The sequence below is a fragment of the Pogoniulus pusillus genome, chromosome 32 (genome assembly GCF_015220805.1).
Source record: "Pogoniulus pusillus isolate bPogPus1 chromosome 32, bPogPus1.pri, whole genome shotgun sequence".
Lineage (NCBI taxonomy): Eukaryota > Metazoa > Chordata > Aves > Piciformes > Lybiidae > Pogoniulus > Pogoniulus pusillus.
Genome location: NC_087295.1, coordinates 9197712 through 9222683, shown reverse-complemented (window position 1 = coordinate 9222683; position 24972 = coordinate 9197712). Strand labels below are relative to the sequence as shown.

General features: G+C 39.6%; 1 protein-coding gene across 12 annotated transcripts in view; it reads left to right on the top strand.

Moving 5' to 3' along the window:
• Nucleotides 1-24972, top strand: part of CNTNAP2 (contactin associated protein 2) — a 1124907-nt gene that overhangs the window by 317387 nt on the left and 782548 nt on the right. The window lies entirely within an intron of this gene.

Below are 24972 nucleotides of genomic sequence, written 5' to 3'. Positions count from 1 at the left end.
AATGAGAGAAAATGGGCTCAAGTAGTGCCAGGGAGGTTTAGGTTCAATATTAGGAAAAAATTATTCACTACCAGAGTGTTTAAGCCCGGGAACAAGCTACCCAAGGAAATGGGGTCACTGTCCCTGAAAAGGTTTAAAGGATGGGTAATTGTAGCACTAAAGGACATGGTTTAGTGGTGGACTTGGCAGTGCTAGGTTAACAGTTGGACTTGATGATCTCAGACATCTTTTCCAACCTCTAATGATTCTATTATGGTGTTGTGCTTTGGTTAGTTTAACAGCCATTCTGAACGCAGCATGGGGCAGAGCTTTAAAACTGGACAGCAGAATTCATTCTGGGTCTTCTAGCATTTTAACTTAATAGCACTTGTTTAATCTGACCAGTTTTACATTTAGCCCCACAGCAGTGCTTCTGTTGTAGTAACAGATGTCTCTCCAGACACAGACGTGCATATTTCAGTGGCCCTGCCATAGCATAATCTTCTTTCAAACAGAGATTAATGTCACAGAACTTTTTTATCTGCACAAATTAATTGAACAGTTAAGTGAAGATGGATCACTACTCTGTAATAATTACAGTTGTATTTAATATAATTAATACTGTAGATTATGATTGGTGTGAAATAGCATTACTCTCTTGCATGGCTAAGGTATAGTTGTATACCAAATTTATCTGAGTAAACACTGTCACTGCCCACCACTCCCCAAAGCATCTGTCTTTGCTAATGACTCTCAGAGCAAGAACTTGGCAATTTGGAGCTTCACGAGGATCACACTTAACTCTCACCCTATGAGAGCTAACATCAAATCAGTGGATGGCTTATTATCTGAGCTCTTTTGCTTCATTTTATTGTTCCTGATAATGGACCAAGTAGTATGAAGAATGTATGAGGTAAGTGGCACACATCAGCAATTTGTTCCAAATGTTTTCTGAGGATGCTGGTTCACGAGTTTCTGAAGAAAAACAATTTCTAGCAAAGAATTCCCCAACTTTGGCTAATTTTGCTCTCTCTAGAAAGAAACTGAAAACTTTTGGAAACTGCAAGAAAATGTGCCCATGCACAAAATTAAACCAGGAACTGCTCTGCCAATGGAACTTGCTTTAACCTTTTTCACTGTGAAAAAAGCCCTCAGTAAATTTATTTTTCCTGGTCAAATGATTGTAAAATGCCATAACAGGGACAGACACAAACAGAAAAGATGCAGTACAGCCAGCACTTGATTTAGTGCTCTTAAGCAGTGATTCTGCTATCAGACTTTGTTGACGGAGGTTTTGAATATGTTAGTAATAATGATTATAAAATAAAGAAACTGCAGTTGTGTCAGTTCTCACTGTTCCTTGCAGGAGTACTTGTGGTAGGCAGCGTGACAAATGCACTTTTCTAATTATGAAACACTTTTTTCTGCTTCTGAACAAAATCTCTAATCTAAGGTCAAGAGGTTGAGTAAATGTTTGAGTCTTTAATGTTACAAGCTTAGTGTTTCACTGCAAAATTTGAGCTTGTAAATTACACTGACTTTATTCCTTACCTCCTTACTGATGGTCTCTATCAGCAGAGGAGAAGGATAGAATCATAGAATTCTTTTGGGAAAGACCTTCGAGGGTGTGGAGTTCAACCTTGACAGCTGAAATGCAGCTTAGGTGGTTTCATGCTTGACTAGCACAAGGATGGTCAGTGTTTATAAAGAGTATAATACAGAGAGGGGAAAAGTCCTTCAACTGTCTTGAAGAAACATTAAGACAGGAGGGAAAAGACCAGTGGTACTGTGTCAGTGTGAACAGCCAGTTCAGGTGAAGTTGCAGTGTGAAGTATGGAGAATTCTGACCTCATGTCCCCTGTTCAACAGTCCATTTCCCCAGGAGCAATTTTGTGACAAGATGCATTCTGCAAAACTTAGGGCCTCTTGTGACAACCCCTAGGCTCTCTGAAATGCTGGAGTCACAAAAGCCTACAGTGGAAAAGCTCTGGCTGAAAGGTTTCAAATAGGATACTTTCTAATTTTGCTTGGGTGTGCTACCTAACTCTTGAACTGTTGGCAGAAATTCTCAATGTTCAGCTCAAGAAATCGAGTGAAGGGGGGTGAAAGGGAAGAAAGAACACAGCAAAATGCTGACTGTTCTAAGAAGTATATTGGTTGAACACATATCTGTTTCTATCTGCATATTTTTAGTGCCACCTACAATACAGACCAAATCCTTTCCATTTGATAAACTTGTGCATCTTCTTGCTTCTGCTGATCCTGAGTGGGAAAGCTCAGAGCAATAGGTAGCTTGTGTTGAGTAAGTTTGGGTGCTCAAGAAAAGATTGTGTGACATAGTTTAGATTGGATGTCAGAAAACAGTTCTGTATTGAAAGAGTGGTGAGATGTTGGAACAGGCTGCCCAGGGAGATAGTGGAGTTGCTGTCCTTGGAGGTGTTCAAGAAGCATCTACATGTGATGCTTCAGAATATAGTTTAGTGATCATGTCAGTTGGGTTACAGTTGGACTGAATGCTCTTAAAGGTCTTTAATGATTCTATGATCCTGTAGCACCAACCCTGCAAGTCAAAGGTGGTAGTGTTGTGTGAGACTATGGTGACATGGTAGAAGATAGATTTGGCAGTTTAGTGAGTTGCCATCTTGGGGAGGCCTGAGAGGATCTTTGAATTACCACACACTTCATCATTGTTTTGTTCTCTGTTTTATGGCTAACTTTCTTCACTTGCTCCATTCTATTACAGAAGCTTGGAGAATAATTTGTATGGTAATTTTTGTGAGTTAGGTATCTTGGGAAATAGATGAACATCATTACACTGTTAGCACATTTAACGTTGCTGTTGCCAGAAGTGGAAGGCTAATTTTACTTCTTTAATTTCTTATGGATTGCTTTGCATTTTAGTGGTGGCCACAGGTGTCCAGTGTATTCCCAGCTCCATGGAAGTGCTTTCATTTTGAGTTTTAGCAAATGTGCAAGTTGTAGTAAATTGGAAGCATTTGCATGTAAAGGTGGATAGAATATCTAGAGAAAGTACTTCCCAATTAATATTGTTGCCAATATCATTGATTATTCTTATAATCTTGAAGATTGCCTTTGTGCTTGCACTTTAAGATTCCACTGTGGTCCCCCATGATCACAACCTGACAATGAGCAGTTATTTCATCCTTTTTTTGGCAAGTATTATTAGATCTCAGCAAGAGTGTTTTGCTGAACTGTTGGGTCAAGAGCTGTCTCTGTCTCTACTCACAGGGAGATGATTTTTGATTTACAAGGAGTAAATTTTTCTTGTTTATGACATGAAATTTTCTTGCCTGAGTGTCTTAAGTGTGGCAGCAGCCACATTCCCACTTCATATTTCATCTCTAGTTTGTCTATTAATCATATTAAATTTCCAATTAAGTCCTACTTATGAATTTGTTTCAGTATAGTTCTTAAGGGAATCAGTAAATGTGTTTTATAATTAAGTGCTCAAATATTCGAATTTAATAGTTCGTAATTAGAGGTTTTTTAAATTAGAAATCTGTCTTCCTATACAATTGAAGGAGCTAAAATCTAATTTACATCTTCACCTTAAGGAAGATTCATAAAATGAACTAAACTAAAGCAGTGAAATACATTTTTAATTAAAGGGACGAAATTGCTAATCAAGTGCAACTTTGGAACATAACCTAATAGTGGAGGTATTGTGTAACAGCATACAGATTCTGTATGCTAGGGAATGAAATACAGAGGTTGGGAAAATCAGATGAAACATTACTTAAAGCAGTGAATTTCAATTTGCCATATGAAGAGTCCCATGGCAGAGGTATTCCCTTGATCTTCTGTCTCACTGTAGAGATAAATATGTAATGAGTGGTTAGGGCAGTGTTCATCATCAGAAATGTGTGTTTTTCCTCCACCAAAAGCTGTCAGCAAAATGCTGATTCTGTGAGAGAACCACCACACATTCTACATGGTATATTGATCAGGAACAGGTGTTGAATTGGAACTGAAAGAATGATTTTCCCGTAGCAGCTAAATAGAGTGCTGAGCTCAGACAAGGGTTAAGACGGTTGTTGGATGGAGATGTAATCAAAAGAAGCAGTTGCTTGCAATGGCATAATTTTCTTGAGCCTGGGTGCATGCTGAGCCTCCATCTTTGACCAGTCTGAGCAGGACAAGGGCCTCGTTCTTAACCATGACAAAAAACACCGACGTGTGCAAGCTCAGCTGAAGACAAGACACTTTCTGCTAGGATATCAGGTCTCTGGTACATCCCTACAGGTAGGTCTAGATACTGCTTGAAGCAGTGTGATGAGCTTGAGAGCAAATAAGCACCAGAAAGAAGCTCCTTCATTATGTGCCCCAGTAAAAAGGTAGGCCTTGTCTCTCACTGTTGAGCTTTCTTTAGTTACCCTGCTTTCTGCTTCCCAGTAAAGCTCCTGTGAGGAAAGGTATACAGAAATGATGCCCTGGCCAGGGGAATGGGCATCCTGAAGACTTGTTCTTTCCTTGAGCCTTGCATCTCTTTCAGCAGAGTAGTGGTGCAACATGGATCAAAATCAAGGCCGAGGGGCAAGGACACTGTTTTCAAAGAGAGGTCTGGAGCAAACCACATGCAGGGGTCATGTTTGACTTGGGAAGTCCAAAACTGGATACATTATTCCAGGTGTGTTTTTTTTCAGAGCAAAGTAGAGATGAACTTCCTTAGACCTGCTGAACATATTTCTTTTGGCACATATTAAACTGCATTTTGCTACCAAAGACGTGGAAAAGAATCAAAATGGTGAACTGGGACACATGATCTGTTGAAACTGGGCTTTATTAGTGACTCTGGTGGTGGTTTTGATTGATTTTGTCATTTTTTGTCAGAATGTGATCTGCTGTTAATGTCTGCTTCCATTATCAAGGGAGGATAGGAGTAAATTGACAAGATCCTTACTTAAAATTGTACTTTTTGGGGGGAGTTTGATTAGGTGGAATCACATTCTCCATTGAATGCTAGGTTAAAAGTATTCCGTAATAAATGACACTGCCTTATCTGGCAAGAAGATGTGCTGGTACACATACCACAGCAGTACAGATCACAGCCTATCATAAAAAATTACTTATCTATTATGCCCTTCATTAATATTTCAGGATTCAGACAGTAAAGGGAGCAATTTATCTCAGTAGAACTTAGGATAGTGTTTAATAAGATTTTGTGAGGAGGCAAGATTAATGTTAATAATGTTTTTTTCACTGACAGGAAAATAGTGTTAACATTACTAACTCACTCTTTCTGCTCAAAGAAGAGCATTTGTTTTACAGCTATCCACAACAACAAGGTTAAACTCAGGAAAAGCACAGACGATAAACAAGGTCAGGCCTGTAAAAAACTAAAGCAGGAATCTGTTTTCCTAGGCTAAATTCTGATTAGAATGAATATTCTTACAGATGAAAAGGAAGGTGATGAAGGCGATAAAGCTATTCAAGCAGAATAATTCACCTTTAGTCTCTCCATCCCAGGAAGTGACTATTGCTTTTTTTAATACTCTCAAACACTGAATTTGAAATTCAGCTAATTAAGCTTCAAGTTTGCTGCCTTTTGCAGTGTCCTTAATTCTGCAAAAATGCATCTAACTTTGTTTTACTTTTCCAGCTTTTAGGCATAAATGAGCTTGGTGTAGAGGGTTTTTTGAAGGCATACTGAGCAAAGTTCAAGAAAACAATACATTCACTGTGCTTGGATAAATGTTTTTCCCTTCAGAATACATTTGGCTTCATTAGGATGACACATAGACATGAATATGGAATATTTGGTTCCTCTGAGATTGCTCATACAGAGCTAAGGACTTTTCTAGGTTACAACAATATACACACTGACACTAATATGGCTCTGTTGTAGTTGTACTGATAATATTTTAATGAAGGCACAAATAAGGCTTGTATCAATTCCAGAAACTATATTATCCAAATTAATCCACTTCGCATGGTGTACTTTACAAATATGCACAAGAGTAGTTGTGTGTAATTACTGTGTATAATTACTTTCATGCATATATTATGATCAAAACATGGTCTATATGAAAGTTTTGGTGCACATAACTGAAAAACTCTGAATTCTTGATACTTCCCAAAGCATAATGGCATGTTGAGCCACCATCTCTGTATTTGCAATATGAAGAACATATTCAGGATCACCACAGGACTAACATCCCGTGATCCATAAATTCTGTGTCTCTCCACATATGCGTATCCATACATACAGCATATCCAGGGCAAAGCTCTGGCATAACAAGAACCTTGGTGATGGATGACAGCCCTTTCTGACATGTTCTGTCTTGATAGCATAGAATTGAGAAACATAGAATGTCAGGGGTTGGAAGGGACCTCTAGAGATCATTGATGCCAACCCCTGTGCCAAATCAGGATCATCTGGGGCAGGCCACACAGGAACACATCCAGACAGATTTCTTAAAGACTCTCGAGGAGACTGTGCCACTCTAGGCAGCCTGTTCCAGTGCTCCAGCACCTTTACAGTGAAGAAGTTTCTCCTCATGTTGAGGAGAAACACTCTTCCTGTTGTTCGTTGTCCTGTTGCTGGTCACCACCAAAAAGAGACTGTCATCTTCACCTTTTCATCCACCCCTCAGATATTTATACAAATGAAAAAGTTCCCCTCTCAGCCTCCATGTCTTTTCAAAATTTAAGTCTCAGTTCTCTCAGTCTTGCTCTGTATGAGAAATGTTCCTGAATCCCTTTCTGCTGAACTCTCTCCACAACCTCCCTAGACTCTACTGGACCCAGTATTCCTGATGCACCCTAGGGTAACATTAATCTTCTTGGGCACATGAGCACATTGCTGTCCCACAGGTAACTTATGGTCCACCCGGACTCCAAAGTCTTTCTCCATGGAACTGCTTTCCAGCAGGATGACCCCTAGTCTATGTTGCTGCCTGATGTTACTCTTCCCTAGGAATATGCAAACATTAGAATCTTTACATTGCCCACTGCTCTGCTGCGTCTCTTCACTACCGCTCCCTATGGTTTTCCCGTCTCTGTGAATGTTTAATTAGTTAGAGAAGGGAGAGCAACCAAAACTGCAGAAAGAGAAGAGCAAATATCTCATAAACTGGTGATGGTAAAGCATGTTGTTTACATTTGTCATTGAAGGGGCTTTCATTTTTTTGTTACTTCTCAGATGTGTGAAGTGTTGTGCTAGAAATGTTTAGATTTTTATGCAAAAGTGGTCCTTTCATATACAGATCAAAATGTGACCAAAAGAATGAGATGAAATATCTCTGTCAGTGTTTTCTTGTTTTGCTTCCTGCTTATTTTGAATAAGCAATTAAAAATAGCAGGGCATTGCCATCCCTGGAGGATCAAAAAGATGCAATGATTTGGTGCTGAGGGACATGGTTTAGTATCAGACTTGATAGAGTTAGATGCTGGTTGGAAGTGATAATCTTAAAGGTCTTTTCCAATCAAAGTGATTCTGTGACTCTCTGTATGCACAGCTGTGAAGGTAAATGTTGAACACAACTAAACACATGGTGTCTAAAATATTTCTTCTACAAGAAATATTCTGCCTTCCCTGAACTTGGTTGCTCCTAAGTTTATCTATGGCTGAATCTTGTCTATAGCTGACTGAACTGTGTAATATCACTTTAGGCTCTTGGTCCCGCATAGAAAATGTTTTGTGTAACTCTATCTACAAAGACATGACTTGATGCTTTTGCATCTGCATGCTGTGTATTACGTGACCTACAAGGCAAAGTACATTTGGCTGCTCAGATGAAAATTCTGTAAGAGTTTATGCATACCTAAGAAGTTAGATTTGTTCTAGTCCAGAGCTATAGTTTGTTCTTTGGAACATGTTGGGGAGTCTAAGGTAAAATACAGGGTATAAACTGGCAAATGCATGTGATCCATGTGTATGGAGCATGCATGCCTTCTGTCCACCATGCACAAAGGCTGCAGAGCCTATCTGCACAAGCAAGTCCTATGGATAGCACGTGGGCTGGTCATCTAAGTGGGGCCCAATGTGGAGGAGTGTAGTTTTGTAAGTGCTGTTGTTGTGCTCTGCAACAGGGAGAGAATAATTCAGAGTACTTGCTGTTTTACTAATAGGTCCTGATTCCCTGGGTAGTCCTGTACTTGCATTGAAAGTTTCTGTTGGCCTATGGAAATACTAAAAGCAGACAATGTGTTGGTTCTTTGGAGTTCGTTATTCATGCACATGGATCTTACCAATATTGATCAGTATTGAATGGATGGGTGTCAAGACCATGTGACCAGACTCTTTTCAGGGGTGCCCAGTGACAGGACAAGGGACAATGGGCACAAACTACAGCAAAGGAGTTCATCCTGAGCATAAGGAAAAACTCCTTTGCTGTGAAGATGCCAGAGCTTGGGAGCAAGCTGCTCAAAGAGGTTGTTAAGTTTCCTTCTCTGGAGGCTTTCAAAACCCACCTGGACGTTGTGATCTTGGGCAGCATGCTGTGGGTGACCCTGCTTTAGCAGGGGGTTGGGCTAGATGATCCCCAGAGGTCACACTCGACTCCTGTCATGCTGGGATTCTTTGTGTGCTTATGGATTCTAATAAACATTTAGTTTTTGAAGAAATCCTTTATTCTCCATTCAAAAACAATCTACAGAAGGTTATACCACTGCTTGAGAAATGGGCTTACTGTGGTAGGAATAATATCAGAAGACTTGCTTGTGCGTGTCTACAGAGTTTGGAGAAGTCCAATTTTAGCACCTCTAAGATGGACTCAAAGCTCCTGAGAAATTCTAATCATGGCTGTCAGATTGATGTTTGCTTGAAACAAACACAGATAGTAAACATGGCCTGCAAGATTTATTCAGGGAATAAAGCATAACATTTACACAGAAAGAGGGCAGCTTTAGTGTGAAGAGAGATGATCAGAGCTGACCTTTGGCAAGCAGTACAGATTTCTAAGTATGAATGCCCTAGTCAAAGGGATCAGTTTCCAGGACAGTTAATTCTTCAGGAAAGAGAAGGTCAAACAGAGAGCATATGTGGGACCACTTGGAGTTTAATTCGTTTTAGCATATTAAACAAAATTGCCAGACTGTGTTTTACCAAACACTCTTTTGGAAAAGTAATTGCTTGGGTGATAAAACATATTTTAGAAGTGTAAACCTGAAGCCAAATTACTTTGAGAAGGCATGGTCATTGTAGGAAGAGGAATTGATTTGATTGAACTGGAGGCTTTCTTGATTTTTCGAAGTCTTCCCTGAACTTTGCATAATTTAGACACTAGAAGGGAATTCTTCACCATGAAGGTTCTGAGGCACTGGAACAGGTTGCCCAGAGAAGTTGTGAAGGCTCCAAGCCTTCAAATACTCAAGACCACATTGGTTGGGGTCATGATCAACCTGACCAAGTAGGAGGTACCCTTGGTTGGAGGATGATCTTCTAAGTCCCTTCCAAGCCAACCCATTCTTTGTCTTTGGGTAAATGTCTTAATCTTCTGTTTTAGCTGCCTGAAATAGTGAGGGCAATGAAGCTTTTTATTGTTATTACTGTGTGCATAAGTTGTGCATAAGTTACACAGGTCTTGTAAGGTTCAAAACTCTCTCTGCAGTTGTTTTGGGTTTGTGTTTTGTTGGCTTTTTTTAATGGTCAGCAGTGTTTTGCAGAGCAGGCAGGCTTGTCATCTTGCACATCTCCACCGAGGATTGTGGTTTATGTTCCACATAAAGTGACTTTGCTACAAATGTGATCCTTGTCTCGCATGAAATGGCTTTGCTGTACGTGTGACACAGTGACATTAGTGTGAGGCAGTCAGCTTGCCAGATTGCTATTAGTTTGTAATAAACATTTAGAGAAATGAAGCATCATTAAAGGAAATCAGCTGTTTCATGTTGCTGCTGCATATTTATAGACACTCTGCTTACATGAATTAATTAGCCCCTGATTGGGGGAAGCACACTGTTATCTCCACCTCTTGGCATCTTTCTGTTCTGTTTCTTATTTTGCTATGCTCTACTGTACTGGCACCCACAAGAAAGAATGAAGAATTTAAAAGCCACGTGGTACCATACAGAGAGGGCTACAAGGAATATTTAAGGGCTAGAGCTCTTGCTGTGAGGACAGGCTGAGAGAGGTGGGGCTGTTCAGCCTGGAGAAGGCTCCAGGAAGACCTTAGAGTGGCTTTGCAGTACTTTAAGTGGGCTACAGAAGAGCTGGAGAGGGACTGTAGACAAAGGCATGCAGTGACAGAACAAGTGTTATTATCTTCCAAGTGGAAGAGGGTGGATTTAGCATAGACATGATGAAGAAACTCTTCCCCATAAAGGTGATGAGGCAGCTGGTGAGGTTGTCCAGAGATGATGTGGAGGCTCCAAGCCTGGAGGAGTACAAAGTCAGGTTGACTGGGGCCTTGATCACCCTGTTCTAGTAGAAGGTGTCACTGCCCATAGGAGGGAGTTGAAACTAGATGATCTTTAACTTCCCTTCCAACCCAAACTGCTTTACGATTCTATGGTAATAGAACTTTAATGTAGGTAGTACCCTGTATTTATTAACAGCAGAAGGCAACTACCTTATAATAATCTCCTACTCTAACAATATTATCTGTTAATTAAAGAACAAGCACTGTACAAGCTGTGGGATCCAGGCAAAAAAGGGTGGTTTAGGTTTTGGTTTCACCTCATTATTTGGGGCAGAATTGACTGTTGTTCTTTGATTATATAACCAGAAGGTAGTCTGAGCAGTCAGATTGTTTCTCTGTCAAATTAGTTACTTGCTGCTGTCATTTTAATATCATTCCAAACTCTTTTAAGGCACTCACCAAGATGAAAGTTGGCATTGAGAGACTTCTTCAAATTCATGTCAGCCTTTCAGTTTTCTAACTTAACGCTGGTAAAATGACTTCTTTTTTTCTTTATCAAAGAGTTACTTACAGGAGCAATTTAAGAAATAATTAGGTAATATTTAAGAGTGTTTTTTATTCTTATAGCTTCCTACTTTGCCCAGCTGTCAGCTGTATACCTTTATGCATAAAGAGCATTGCAGAATAAATTAGACCAACTCATTAAGAGTGAAGGTGACTAATTCTGAGGTAATGATTATGGCTGGTTCACAACAGTAGGCGTTTCAGGTTTTTCTTGTTAAGGCATCCAAACTCTGGATCACTGCAATAAATAATTGAACAGCTTATATAAAATATAGCCATGATCAAAAAGTGGGAATATGAATCTGAAAGAGGCATTCTATGTATCTGGGGATTACAGGACAGCAGAAGGGAATGCATCTGCCCTTAGCTTGTAAACTAAAACAGTTATAATTAGTTTGCTAAGTGAAAATAAAATGGTAAAGTAAGTGAGCTGTTTTTCAGAGTTTGCTGCTCTTCAATGCTATTCTCCATGTTTCCCACAGCTTATTGGGATGAGGGCATTCCTAAGCCATTTAGAGTAACCACAAGAACATTTTTAAGGAGTGTTTGTCATTGATGTGAGTTTGATCAAAGCTGAGATGAGAATCAAGAATCAAGCAGGATTTCCAAGTAAATAAACAGCAAATTCTTTGCAGTAGCATCTCATGATACAGTTCACTGGAGGTAACATTTGGTCTAATATCAGCGCAAGTTCCTGACAGAACATCTGAAATTCTTACTCAACACTGGTAGAAAACAAGTCCAGGTGCTGTTGGGTGCAATGGTTACATTAGCAGCATTTTGTAAGTGCACTGAGCGCACACAGACTTTGTTTCATGCCGTTGGGTGTCCAGCAATCTTGTGAACTAGACAGGGGTGTGCAAATGGATCTCTGGAGTCTGACTAGTACGTTACATTTCTCAGGTAGTCTCATAGTCCAGAGAAAGGCAATAAGGCTGGTGAAGGGTCTGGAGAACAGGTCTTGTGAAGAGCAGCTAAAGGAAAAGGGGATGTTTAGCCTGGAAAAGAGGAGGCTGAGAGGAGACCTCGTAGCTCTCTCTGAAAGGAGATTGAAGTGAGATGGGGATCATTCTTTTCTCCCTCATATCAGGTTTGGAATGGGCTGCCCAGGGAGGTGGTGGAGGCACCATCCCTGAGGTGTTCAAGCAAAGCCTGGATGAGGCACTTAGTGCCATGGTCTAGTTGACTGGCAAGGCCTGGGTGCTAGGTTGGACTGGATGATCTTGGAGGTCTCTTCCAACCTGGTTGATTCTATGATTCTAAGGTGACAGAATGAGAGGAAATGCCCTGAAATTGTGCCAGAAGAGATTTAAATTGGCTATTAAGACAAATTTCTTTCCTGAAAGAGTTGTCAGGCATTGGAACAGGCTGCCCAGAGAGGCCGTGGCATCACTGTTCAAAAATTGTGTAGGCATGACACTTTGGGATATGATTTAGTGGCCATGGTGGTGTTTCACTGATGGTTGTGCTTGATGATCTTAGAAGTCTTTTCCAGTCAAACAATTCTGTTATTCTATAGATGTGTTTAGAGCTTCATGGTGTGCACTAAAAAACAAAGCTCATCTTGTTAGACCTCAAACTCTAAGTTCAAGAATTATAGCATAATGGGTAAGAAGGATGATTTTTGTGAGCAGAAATGGAATAATAATGTTATGTCATCCCTCTTATTAAATTCGTATTGACTTGACAGTTGTAAGGGTACAACCTTACATTACTCTGAACTTTTACATTGTGACTTTAACATGGAACTCACTTGTTAAGACATATGAAATCAGTCTGATGTTAGAAGCAGTCATTCTTGTGCAGGGAAGGTGGACTTCTGGGCCAGTGGAGCAAGAGACAAGAACCACATCAAGAAAGGTTTTTTTTCTCACAGCTACACTACAGATTGTCAAGTCAGAACCTTTTGTGCAGTCCCCTGATCATTAGGCTGTGCAAATTATTCTCTCTTCCTGGGCAGCCAGTGAGCACATTCGTTTGGAATGGACTTCACTGCTGCCTGTGCCAGAGAACTTGGGTGGGACTGGAGCTGTAAATGGACAGTAAGTGCCTATGCTGTGAAACAACATTACAGTGTACAGAGGTTCCTGAGCATAGGACTATAAGGATGTGACACTTCTGCAAATCACTTAGCCACAAAGAATCACTTAGCCACAAAGCAGGTTCTTAAATCAGACTTGTCCTTGATGATCACTTGGCATGTCAATAGATTAGATTTTAGCTTCTCTTCTGTTGTCTAATAAATGCCTTCTTCTGTGCACTTGCCTTTTCAACTACCCGTGGGATTATTGTGGTCCTCTAATGAAACATCAGGACTCTGCAGTTTGTTCCAGGAGGAATTTGGCTCCTATTTTCGTCTCTTACTGCCAATCATCAGCCTTACATTGAAAGGTAATTAGATTATCCTCTAGGTCTCTTCCTAGCCTGTACTGAGTGCATATAAATTGGAGGAGTCAGGTTTGCTGAAGGAGCACGGTTGATAGACTGTCATGGTAAAGCTCTGAAACAAAACACTTCAAAGATATTTCCTGGGAAAATGTCCTATTAATTTTGTTTGCTCCTTTGTTTGTAATTTCTCTTTCTAAGAGACTTTTCCTCTGAAACATGGCTAAAGCAATGACAAGAAAGGTCGCACCGTTGTATATAGCTGATATTAAGCATGCATATTTTATAAGTAGCAACACAATCCGATCTCTGAATTCCAAACTGAGTTCCTTTTGGCAAGTGTGATATGATCAGGTCTACAAGATGCTGTGCAATCCACTTATCTTCATTAATGGTATGTAGTTATATCGGTTAACAACATGATGTGTTCATTTGGAACGATCTGTAGATTCTACTGGGCAGCTGGCTGAAAAACAGTACCCAGCTAATTGCCTCTTTCTTAGCTTCCTTGCCTGTGTGCTGTTAAGCAGTAAGATCTTCCTTCCCTCACAAAGGCAATGGGTATGAATCACTTGATGCAGTAAGAAGGTGTCGTTTCTGCTAGTCACGTTTCTGATGGCAAGTGCACTTTAAATGCCTCGTTACCCATCATTATTGTGGAAGCATACAAGTTGAAATGTAAAAAGTAAATTTCCAGAAGACCCAGTTAAGTTTGTGTTTGCTGCCTGTATAAAGGCATTTAAGAAGCCTTGACCATTGCTTAAATTAGGTTAGACACTGGGTTGTTGGTGTGTCACCTAAGTTAAAAGTGATCTAAATTAATCCATGTTAGAAGCTTGTATGGGCTTAAAAATCTAATTAAAATTATTGTGACTTCTCTTCTGAAGGCAAAGGCTTAGAAACAGAAAACAATTATTCTGTAAAGACCTATAATTAATCTTACTCTTGCTCCTCAACAGTTCTGAATTGTTGCTTTAAATTACATTTTTCAAGTCAGAAAGTAGTCCGTTCTTACACAGTCATCCTCCTGCTTCTGTTGCTTTGGTTTTGCTTCCCATGGTTTTGTAGATATGTTAATGCCGTATTCTTTTCAAGGTGGTTTCCACCTCAGTTTTCAGTTCCAGCCACTCATTACTGGACATTGTGATTTTTTAATCTCTCTCTTCCATAAATCCCTGCATCTCCTTGATGTTTCAAACACTTCTTCCTTGTTCCAGTTTCGCAATTTGGAATTAGCTACTACGCAGAATTATGTATTCTGCATAAAGTACAGCAACAAACTTCCTGACTGAGTTTTCATGATATTTTAAAGCAATTTGGCTCCTCTGCCGCTGAAACTTCAGAGTTTTTGACAAATGAAGTATCCCTAATGCTCTTGTTCTAAAACACTACTACCATTGTCTTGGTGTTTCTTTTCTTTAGTTATGAAGGCTGATGCAAAAACACATAGAATTCTGGTGGGAAAAAATATTTCCCACCAGAGAAAAGCTGTTTTACAAAAATGATGGAATTAACTAAATAGAATAGAAGAGATTATTTTTTTAGTCTCATTCTTTTGCAACTCTTATTTAGCAGATGCTATTACAAATACATTTTCCCTTCTATGTTCCATTTACATTGTTCTTCCTTTCTTTCACTGAAAATGAAAGGGAATTTTCTATCTATATAGTGCATTATAAGGCTCATTTTCATTTTTAAGATATATTCTGGAGGAATATTTCTTTTGTACTTCTTTCAAATCTTGAGTTTTTCTGAGTCACTCAGAAATAGGACTACATATAGGCAAATAATCAGATTTAGGGTAGTATATGGAGTATTCATAGTTTTGTAGAATGGTTGGTGTTGGAAGGGACTTTGAAGGTTGTCTAGTACCGACCCTTGAGCCTTCCAGGTTGCTCAAGACCTTATCCAACCTAGCCTTGAATACCACCAGGGAGGGGATATCCATGAGCTCTCTGGGCAACCACTTCCACCACCCTCATTGTAAATAATTTATTTGTAATGTGTAATTATTGCTTAGCTTAGCTTTGCATGGGAAATGTGTGCTCTTGTGGCCTCTCTTCTCTGTTGCTGTTCTGATTTAGGGCTACTTTTGTACTGTTCATTGCCACCAAATACTGTTTGGGAGTTTTCTACTCGCCCTTCACAAGCAGTGTACCAGTGACATCCTCATGTAAGTGACTGTTTAGTTAAGCCTAAGTTTTCAAATGCCACATGGATCTAGATGAAGGATTTGTGGTATCCACCTATGATGCTCTTACATTCGTTCTCTGAGTATGAGCCAGACACAGTGCTGTAGGTGAGTTGTAGTACATCTGGGCTGGACTGCTTTGGGATTTCAGGTGCTAAAGAGTCTGGGTTTCTTCCTCAAGGAACTTGGGGTGGGTGTAGCTGCTGTGAACAATTCTGTAATAGTTGAGTTGAAACTGTGGGATCTCACTGTCATTTCTAAAGAATCACTGAATTCAGAGTAATTGAAAATGGGTCCTGTATGTCCCTTTAATGAAGCAACCTAATGATCCAATTTCTTTTCCTGGGGCGAGTATCTACTCTGGTTCTGTAAAATAAGGTGCTTGAAAATACTTGGGAGTGCCCTTTTCTTCTTTTCCCCCAGATTGTTTTTTTTTTCCCTCCTATTTCTTTTTCCCCCATTTTAAAAGATCTTTTTTCCTTCAAAACAAGCTCATTTGGATTTCTGTGCCGTGCATGTTTGCATTCCAGAGGTAGACAGTACTTAGGACATCCAACGAAGAATAGAATCATTAAAAGTTGGAGAGGACCTCTAAGACTACTCAGCCCAACTATCAACCTGAGACCACCATGACCATTAAACTATGTCCCAAAGTGCCATGCCCACTTCTTTCTTGAACACTTCCAGGGATGGTGATTCCATCATCGACCAGAGCAGCCTGTTCCAATGCCTAATCATTCTTTTAATGATGAAACGTTTCTGTTTATCCAACCTAAACTTCCCCTGGTGCAGCTTGAGCCCATTTCTTCCACTCGTGTTGTTAGATGCATGGAGGCAGAGGCCAACACCCACCTTACTCATGAGAATGAATGTGCCTTCATTCTCATTTCACTGAGCATGTCATGAATTAGGCCCACATAGATGTTTCCTTTCCTGTTTCTGAAACAACAAGCAGGTCTCTTGACTGTTGCTTTCCCATGTATAGCTAGGTAGGAACTTCTGAGACAACACATGCTGAAGGCAGAGGCAGCAACAGAATAAACTGGTGACCTTTTTTTCCTGGTGGTAACACAGAAGCAGAGCAAAGGCCGAGAGCTATAGATTTAAGAGATAGAGACCTGATGGAGAAGTAAATGACCTTACTGCAACATGCTTCTTCTATGTACTGTGAAGTAAGAGTGATTGATGCTCAAGTCATATCCTGTCTGGTTTTAAAAAAATCAGGTGTTTGAGGGGTTTGTTTGCTCTTGGTTTTGTTTTGCTGATATTTTTGTTTCTTTAATCTCAGGTGTCTGGTTTAGGCAGCATGTTACAAAGTCATTAAAGTGTGTCATATATTGATTTTTTAATGGAATTTCAGCTTTGAAATCCAGGCGTTGGACTCTAAGGCTGCTGCAGAAATAGTAAGAATGATTTTCAGTGCCTAAGCATGTTCATCTATACTGAATTTATAGATATTGTTCATTTGAAGGTATGTCTTTTCCATTTAAAAGGGCTGGTTTCCATGCTCCATAAAATGTTTAGCATATCTTTGAAGATCATTAATCTCTTTTAATGAAAAGTTTTATTTTGCTTTATGGAAATGGCTATTTAGCAATTTTTTTTTTTCCTTTTAAATTGCTTTGAGTATCAGCCTGGCTTTTAATGTCTGCCAGAGTCAGTAATCTGCAACAGTCTTTGTCTATAAAAAGTAAGGTGCCAAGTAGGTAGGGAAACATACATTCTCACAGGACAAATCTTACTCTGATAGTACACTCATATTTCCTTATCAGAAATTATTCTGATATCACTATCTTGAGCAACCTGGTCTAATAGGTGATGTCCCTGTCCATGGAAGGGGAATTGGAACTAAGTGATGTTAATCACAGAATCACAGAAACATAGAGGCTGGAAAAGCCCCTCAGGGTCACTAAGTCCAACCTATAACCCTACTCTACAAGATTCACCTTAAACCATATCCCTAAGCACCACATCCAAACGACCTGTCATGTCCCTTCTGCCCCAAACCATTCTATGTCCTATAGGAGAAAAGCATGAATGGGAAGAAAAGATGACTGTGGGGTCCTCAGACTGCTGCACCTGCTCTGCTTGCAGTTGTAGTTGGATAGTTTCCACCATTGTATCATTTCAGCTTCACAGACAATGCAATTAATGGAGGCATCAATGCAGAAGTGGCTCTCTTCATGCTATCAAGTGTCAGGGTAGGAAGGCTCTATTGAAGGACCTGGCTAGGCTGGGCTAATGGATGGAGGCCAGTTGTATGAGATTGAGCAAGGCCAAGTGCCCAGTCCTGCACTTGGGTCATAACAATCCCATGAATGCTGTGGGCTTGGGGCAGAGGGGCTAGGAAGCTTCCCAGCAGAGAAAGAGTTAGGGGTTGATGGTCAGCTGAACATGAGCCAGTATGTGCCCAGGTGGCAAAGAAAGCCAACAGCATTCTGGTCAGGACCAGCAATAGCATGGCCAGCTCCCCATCTGTGGAGGTGCTTTAAAGAAGCAGAAATGTGGTGCTGAGGGACATGGTTTAGCCCCAAACTTGGTTGAGTTGGAGAATGGCTGAACTTGATGATGTTTGTGGCCTTTTCCAACTGAAACATTTCTGTGGTTGTATGATCTAGAAGTTAATTTGTATTTCCTGTCACTGAGCTTTATGCCAGTGATGTATTTCAAGGCATGTACAAAGGAACAATTCTTTTCTTCAGTATGCTTTGCTTAGTGCACTTAGAACACAAAGCTTCTGGTTGCATGAATTTGAAGGAAAGTGATTCCAGCAGCATAATTGCAAGACTTCTAAGGACAAAACCAATAATTCTTGAGTATCACTTTTCAAAGGAAATAGTTTCTTCCAATCGCTTGTCTTTATCCAATTAGTATTTGCTCTGCAATATGCCTGTAAATATTTCAAGTTGGAAGTATTTTTTTGGCACCAATACTTTTCAGTTATATAACCTTTGAAAGTCACCAGTTTCCTCTGGACTCAAATGATTTGATCTGCAAATGCCACCAGGAGGTATTTGTGAATGGTTTGTTTTCTGGCAGTGCACAGTCTGTTGTGCTGCTTCAGCTCATGAGCTATATGGGCATGTTTTTCACGTTAACTTACTGCTGTTAGATATCTGCCAGATTGTACCTGCCTTTGTATTAAAAATAAATAATTAGGGAAATATTTATTTGTTATTTTATGGAGAGGTACAGCATGGAAAAAAAATAATTTTTGAGTGTGTTTATTCCAACATACATAAGCACCCACAGGAAAAAAAAAAGACTGAGTACTTTAACTGTTCAGAATAATCCATTCAATACATTTCTGGATGATTACCACAATATTAGAGAGTAATGCTTCATTCACAAAGAGGTTTAAAATATACCACCAGTCACACCATTTGCTTTTGCAAGGAAAATACAGAAACCATGTAAGGTGGATTTAAGTTAATTTGGGCTGACCTGTTCTGAAATTACAAAAAAAAAAATAGACAGGAAAACTGGCAACATTTCCTGTTACTTTGGAGCAGTTTCTGTCTGCTTCATTTTCTGTCTCTGCAGTATATTATTTTGGCCGTTTTAGATGGGGACTAAAGAGTCAAAGTTGTTTTTTTCAGAGGTACTTAAGAAGTTTAGTTCATATCTCATTTTCCAAGTATCTTAGACAGTTAAGAATTTTAATGCTGTGGGACTCAGTTTTACACAGAATCGCAGAATGAATTGGGTTGGAAGGGAACCTCGAAAGTCGTCTTGCCCAATTCTCCTGCTGTGAGCAGGGAGAGACATCTCCAAATAGACCAGGTTGCCCAGGGTCCCCATTAGGCTTGACCATGAATGTCTCCAAGATTGGGGCCTTAACCACATCTCTGGGCAACCTGTTCCAGTATTTCACCACCCTCATTGTGAAGAACATCCTTCTGATTTCTAACCTGATGTACCATGCTCCAGTTTCAAACCATTGCCCCTTGTCCTGTCACTATAGGCCACTTTAAACAGTCCTTCCCCACCCTTCCTGTAGGTCCCCTTCAGGTATTGAAATGCTACTGTTGGGTCACATCAGCACCTTCTCTTCTCCCCCAACTCTTTCAGCCTGTCCCTGTAGGAGAGGTGCTCCAGTCCTCTGATCATCTTTGTGGCCTCCTCTGGACCCAGTCCAGGAGATCTGTGATTTTCTTGTATTGAGGGCTCCAGAGATGAACACAGTACTTCAGGTGAGGTCTAACCAGAGCGGAGGAGAGTGGCAGCATTGCCTTTCTTTACCTGCTGGCTGTGCTTGTTTTGATGCATCCCAGGATCCAGATTCCTCTTGAAAATGGGACTTGTGGCGCTTTTCTGTATGCATCGTGAAGTATCATGTTAAAATTTGCAGGAGGAGTTTCCAAACGATTCAGTATGAGGTTCTTTGAAGATGTAGTACCACCCAGAGCTATAGTAACAGTTTCCCTTACTCTTTCCTTGTGGTCACAGAAACATTGACAAGCCAGTATGCAGTAACTTGGTCACTGGCACACGAATCAGATGTGCATGTAGAAGCTGCTGCTGCCTTCTGTACTTGAAGATAATAGGCTATCTCAGCCTTTATGCCAAAACATTGAGACTTGGAATTTCATACAAGCAAGATCATGGTCAAAAATCATCTTGTCCTTTTCAAATAGACACTAGAGGTTTTGTGCAGCTGTAATTGAGTTGGAAGAGGGAAGGTGGCTCTTTGTTAGAACAAAATAGGTAGGAAAAAGTGCAAGCTGCTTTACAAAAGCATTTATGTACCTGTAAGTGGAATTGGCAGTATCCACCTTGGTAGCTGTCATAAATAAGGAAGGAGAATAAATGGTACAGATATCTGTCATAGGCATGGAACTGATCTAATGGCTTTAGTCACAAATACAGCAGTAGCAATTTAGTAAACAATTCAGAAAATCTCTGGCATTTCTGATGTTCTTGGTGTCTCACAGATTTAATGAGAATAGGAGCTGCACTTGCAGTGGGAAGTGAAATGCACAATAAAGATCACTGCCTCCTTCCTCAGATAAAAAGTGAAATGCAAGAGGAGTTGGATGATTTGTGGTGGGAATCAATTTAAAAGCAAATTTTGCATTTGACAGAATGCAAATAAAGGTCAAGAGAAACTGAAGACTCTGCAGTCACTGTAAGTCAGTATTAACTGAAATCCTAGCCAAGGTATTTCTTAACAGTTGTACTGCTAACTGGACAACCTTGCAGGCATATTTAATGTTCTATCAAGTTTAAGTCTCCTCATTTCTCTGTGGATTTGACAGTAATTAGAATTGTGCTCTCTCCTTACTAAAGTCTCATGATACAGGTGACTTTTCATCTGAAGGTTCAGAGGAAAGATAAAAAACAGCTGTGTCTAACTGAAGTCCTTCTTTACCAATATTGACCACAGGAAAAACTAGGAAGGCAAACTAAAATCTTTGTTGTCATTGTTCATATGTTTTATAGAGCCATATTCTGCTGCAGTTTTAACTTCCATCTTTTTATAAAACAACATTCTGCCTTCTTTGTCACAGTGAATTAACTGAGCAGATATGCTACATTGCCAAGGCATTCCTTTCCAGGCATTGCTGCAAGGATGAGCTTAAAAGTGGGTAATATAATCAGCAGTCAAGAGTCTAAGGCAGTCATAGTGAGAGAAGAATTTGTGCCCAATTTGTGGTCCATTGTTATATATTTTCTACGGTAATGGGATTTTCTAGCAAAGATCAATATTTTTCATTTCTACAAGTGAGAAATTGTTGTGCTGTACTTCATACAGTGGCACTACTCTGGACCTTCTGCCATTGGGGTTTAAGCATAGCTCTTCAAAATTACAATAGATTTGTAAATGAAACACAGACTTTGAAGATCTGTTCATCACCAGGCCGTCACTACAAAACAAAGAAAAAAATCCTATTAAACTTTAGTAGAACTTGTCCACAATTAAACCAGGACAGTTTTTATTCTGACTCTATTGCATTCCTGGGTAGCTTTAGAAGTTAACTATTTACATTCTTTAGAAGAAACTTGTATTAAAGTGTTTGATACAGGCAGGCTTAGGAACAAACTTGACAATACTCTTTGTTAACTGCTCATAAACGTCCCAGGCAAAGTCTTTGTGGTAAAACAATTTGTAAAGTAAAACTAGAATTTGATCACCCCCTCTTGAGAAGTCCCTGAAGAGAGGTACAGCTTTGATTTTGCTGTTAACTCAGCCAATTTCAAGGATGAAGAACTAAGCACCTGTTGAGATCAGAGTTGTGCTTACTGTGGGAATTAGGAAAATAATTATTCTGTGGTAACATCTTTAGTGTGCCTTGCAAATGGCTACGGGAGGGAACAGACTGTGAGTGAGAGCCTCTTGCTCTTTCTTCTCTGAGGAGCTTATGGAAGGACAAGTGAGATAAAGCCTTTGCAGGAATTTGAGTGGTTGCCAGCCCTAGAGCAGGATATGCAATTAGAGAGGAAAGTCTTCTCTTAACATTTCTGTTCTTCTGGGCACCATGTGACTCAATGTTAGGTGACAATATTCAGTCAATTACTGTTAGTTTTTTCTGTGTGTGTGGTATACAAGCTCCTGAATAAGCAGAAAATAAAATTCTTGTTTTTCAGAACAGTGGAGGATCAGAATTTATACACACCTCATATTTATACCCACCTCATACAGGCTGTCACTGGCATATGTTTTCCAGTTCAATTTTTTAGTCCACTTCAGAGCTCTCAAGAGCTTGTGCTACAGCAGTGAGATGTTAAGAGGGTCTGGGTAGAAATGTCCTCTCTCATCAAGACAGTCCTATAAGAGGGAATGAATGGGCATTTGTTCTGCAGTTACAGAAATATTTTGTTTTCACAGTTGTCATTGTCTTGTCAGTCAGCTTCAGGTAAGGCTTTTGATCTTAGCCTCTCAATAGATGGAAGCACTTTAGTCCTACCCTTGTGCCATAAGATGGAAAACCGTTGCATGTCATAATGACAACTACAAATGAAGTCTGAGATCTATACATAAATTCTTGGATGTTTGGTTTGGTGTTTTTTTGTTTGGATTTTTTGCTTTTTCATAGAAAATTGGAAGAGAAATAGCATATGCTTGCACACAGTTTCTTTGATGCATGCTCTGATGAAGAAATGACTTTTTGTTCATCGGAGGAAAATGTTACAACACTAAACTTACAAAATAAACTAAAAACCAAGTTGAGAAATAGCTAACAGAAAGGCCTGCTCCTGTTCAAAGAAATAAATAAGTAGTGAGGGGCACTCCCATTACAGGACCACTTCTCCAGGATCTCATCCTTGCTCCTAAATTGAATGTGATTTGCTCTGCAGAAATTTGTGTCCATGTTTTGGGTTACTCTACCATATGAAATGTTCATTTCACCTGTCAAAACCCCATAGCTGCTTCCACGTCCTGGAGTGGGTAAAAACTGCTTTACTTAGTAACTTAATTCTGAGGACTTCAGTGCTCGTTGAGGTGCAACTCCTTTTACATATCTGAAAAAGTCATGAGGAATAATAATATTTTTACTTCAATTCTTGCTTGCTTTATTTTTTCTAGTTTGCTTTTGAAAGAGAAGATGCAGGCATTCCTATTCCTTGAGGCTTTTTTGATCTTACCTTCTAACATTGCATCCATATAAGTGTTTACAGTTTTGTCTTGCATTACAACTTCTTTTTAAGTTGTGTAATATATTCTTTTGTCTTGTAATCCTAATTTACATAGGGACTGAAGCTCCTGTTTTTACCAAGCTTCAAATTTATTGATTAGGGAGTGGTTCTTTTTTGAAAAAAAAACCAAAAAAGTAATTAAAACCACATAATTAAAAGCTTTTCTGCATCCTAGAATTTCAAGATCTCTACCAAAATGCATATATTTCACTGTAAAAGCAGTCTTTTAACATTCATACAGGAGTTTTAGAAGATAAATTATATATAATTATAAATACAGATCATATATGTATGTGTATATAATTATGATCCTTAGAATTAGACTGTACAGATGTGAGCATTCTCATGTAGCTGAAGCTACCAATGCATGTGCATTCTCAGACACGAAATTAACACTACATCTATGTAGCCAAAACCATGTGTGGGTTTTGGAAAAGGGAAAATTAACATTGGCTGTGTGAGATATAGCTTTCAAATATTACTCTAATATGTTTATGTTTTCAACTTGAACTCTGAAATAATAGCCCAGTGTTTACATTGTGTTGATGTAGATCCCCCATCCTTTTGGCTTAAGCAGAATCAGGCACAGTATTCCTAGTTTAAACCAATTCTAATCAAAGCATACCTAAGCTTTGTTTGTTCTTAAAACTTATGGTCTGGACTTGTCTGTTGTTAATAAGTCTGATCACTACTCTTCAAAAACTAATCATGCATCAAGCAGGTCTATGTCCTGTGCGGAAACTCTATGTACATGTGGCCTTAAGTTGCACCAAGGGAGGTTTAAATTGAATAGTAAAAGGAACTTCTTCACTGAAAGGATTCTCTACCATTGGAACAGGCTCCTCAGAGTGATGGTTTAACCTCCATCCCTAGAAGTGTTTTAAAGAGGCAGAGATGTGGTGCTGAGGGACACCTTTTAGCCCCAGCTGTGGTAGAGTTAGAAGTTGGTTGAACTCTATGATCTGAAGGGTCCTTCTGTGACTGCATATGTATTGAGTTGCTTGTGTGTTATTTTTAAGACATAGAAGAAAAAAGATTGCTTGACTGGTCAGAAATTCTTGGTGTAGCCTCTCTTAGTTCTGTACTGTGGGAATGCTTGTGTCAGGTTAATTGAATCCATCTTTCCACAGGGATACTATTTGCTTTCCCCTGAGATTCTGTAAAGACATTTCAATTTGTATTACTTTGACAGGTGAAGGAAGAATAAAAAGGGACGTGACCACACTGAATGTCTGGGGGCTAAAACCTAAGTCTCTGGTGTTTCTTTTTGTATCAGGTGAAACTTATACTGACCTTCACTTGAACTTAGCTTATATGTTTAGAAAACTTTTTCTCACTTAAGAATGCTTAGCAGAATGAGAGAATTCACTCCTGAAAATTCTGCTCTTAGAGTTGGAGATGTCTTTGCCGCCTTCGCCTCTTTTTGTGCTATGCTGCTGACAGGGTTACTGCTTTCCTCAAAATACAGTGCTTGGCTAAGTACAGTGACTGCAGCTCTGAAATCACAAGTGATGAGTATATATGAAGGTAAAAATCCAAAGGGATGGTGCAAAGAAAAGACCGTGGTACCAGAGGCATTTCTTTGTATTCCAGTTTCTTCTCCAGTGCTACTGTTTTTCGTCTCCCAACTTCTAAAGAGAGTAAGTAGCAGGAGTCAGAAGCATAACCTTTTTATGTTTGTTCACTCCTCTGTAAAATCGAGACTATAGTGTGTGCAGTGCTGCTTTTAGCAATATGTTAATGTCTGAGCTTTTTAAGAGCACTATGTAGCTGTGAAATATTAGCATATCTTTCTGCATTAACAAGATGGGCAGATGCTGCAAGAGTTCACATGCTTCTCTTGAAGTAGTTCCAACACAGACCAAGGCGTCTTTGAGAGTGGCATCCTGAAAG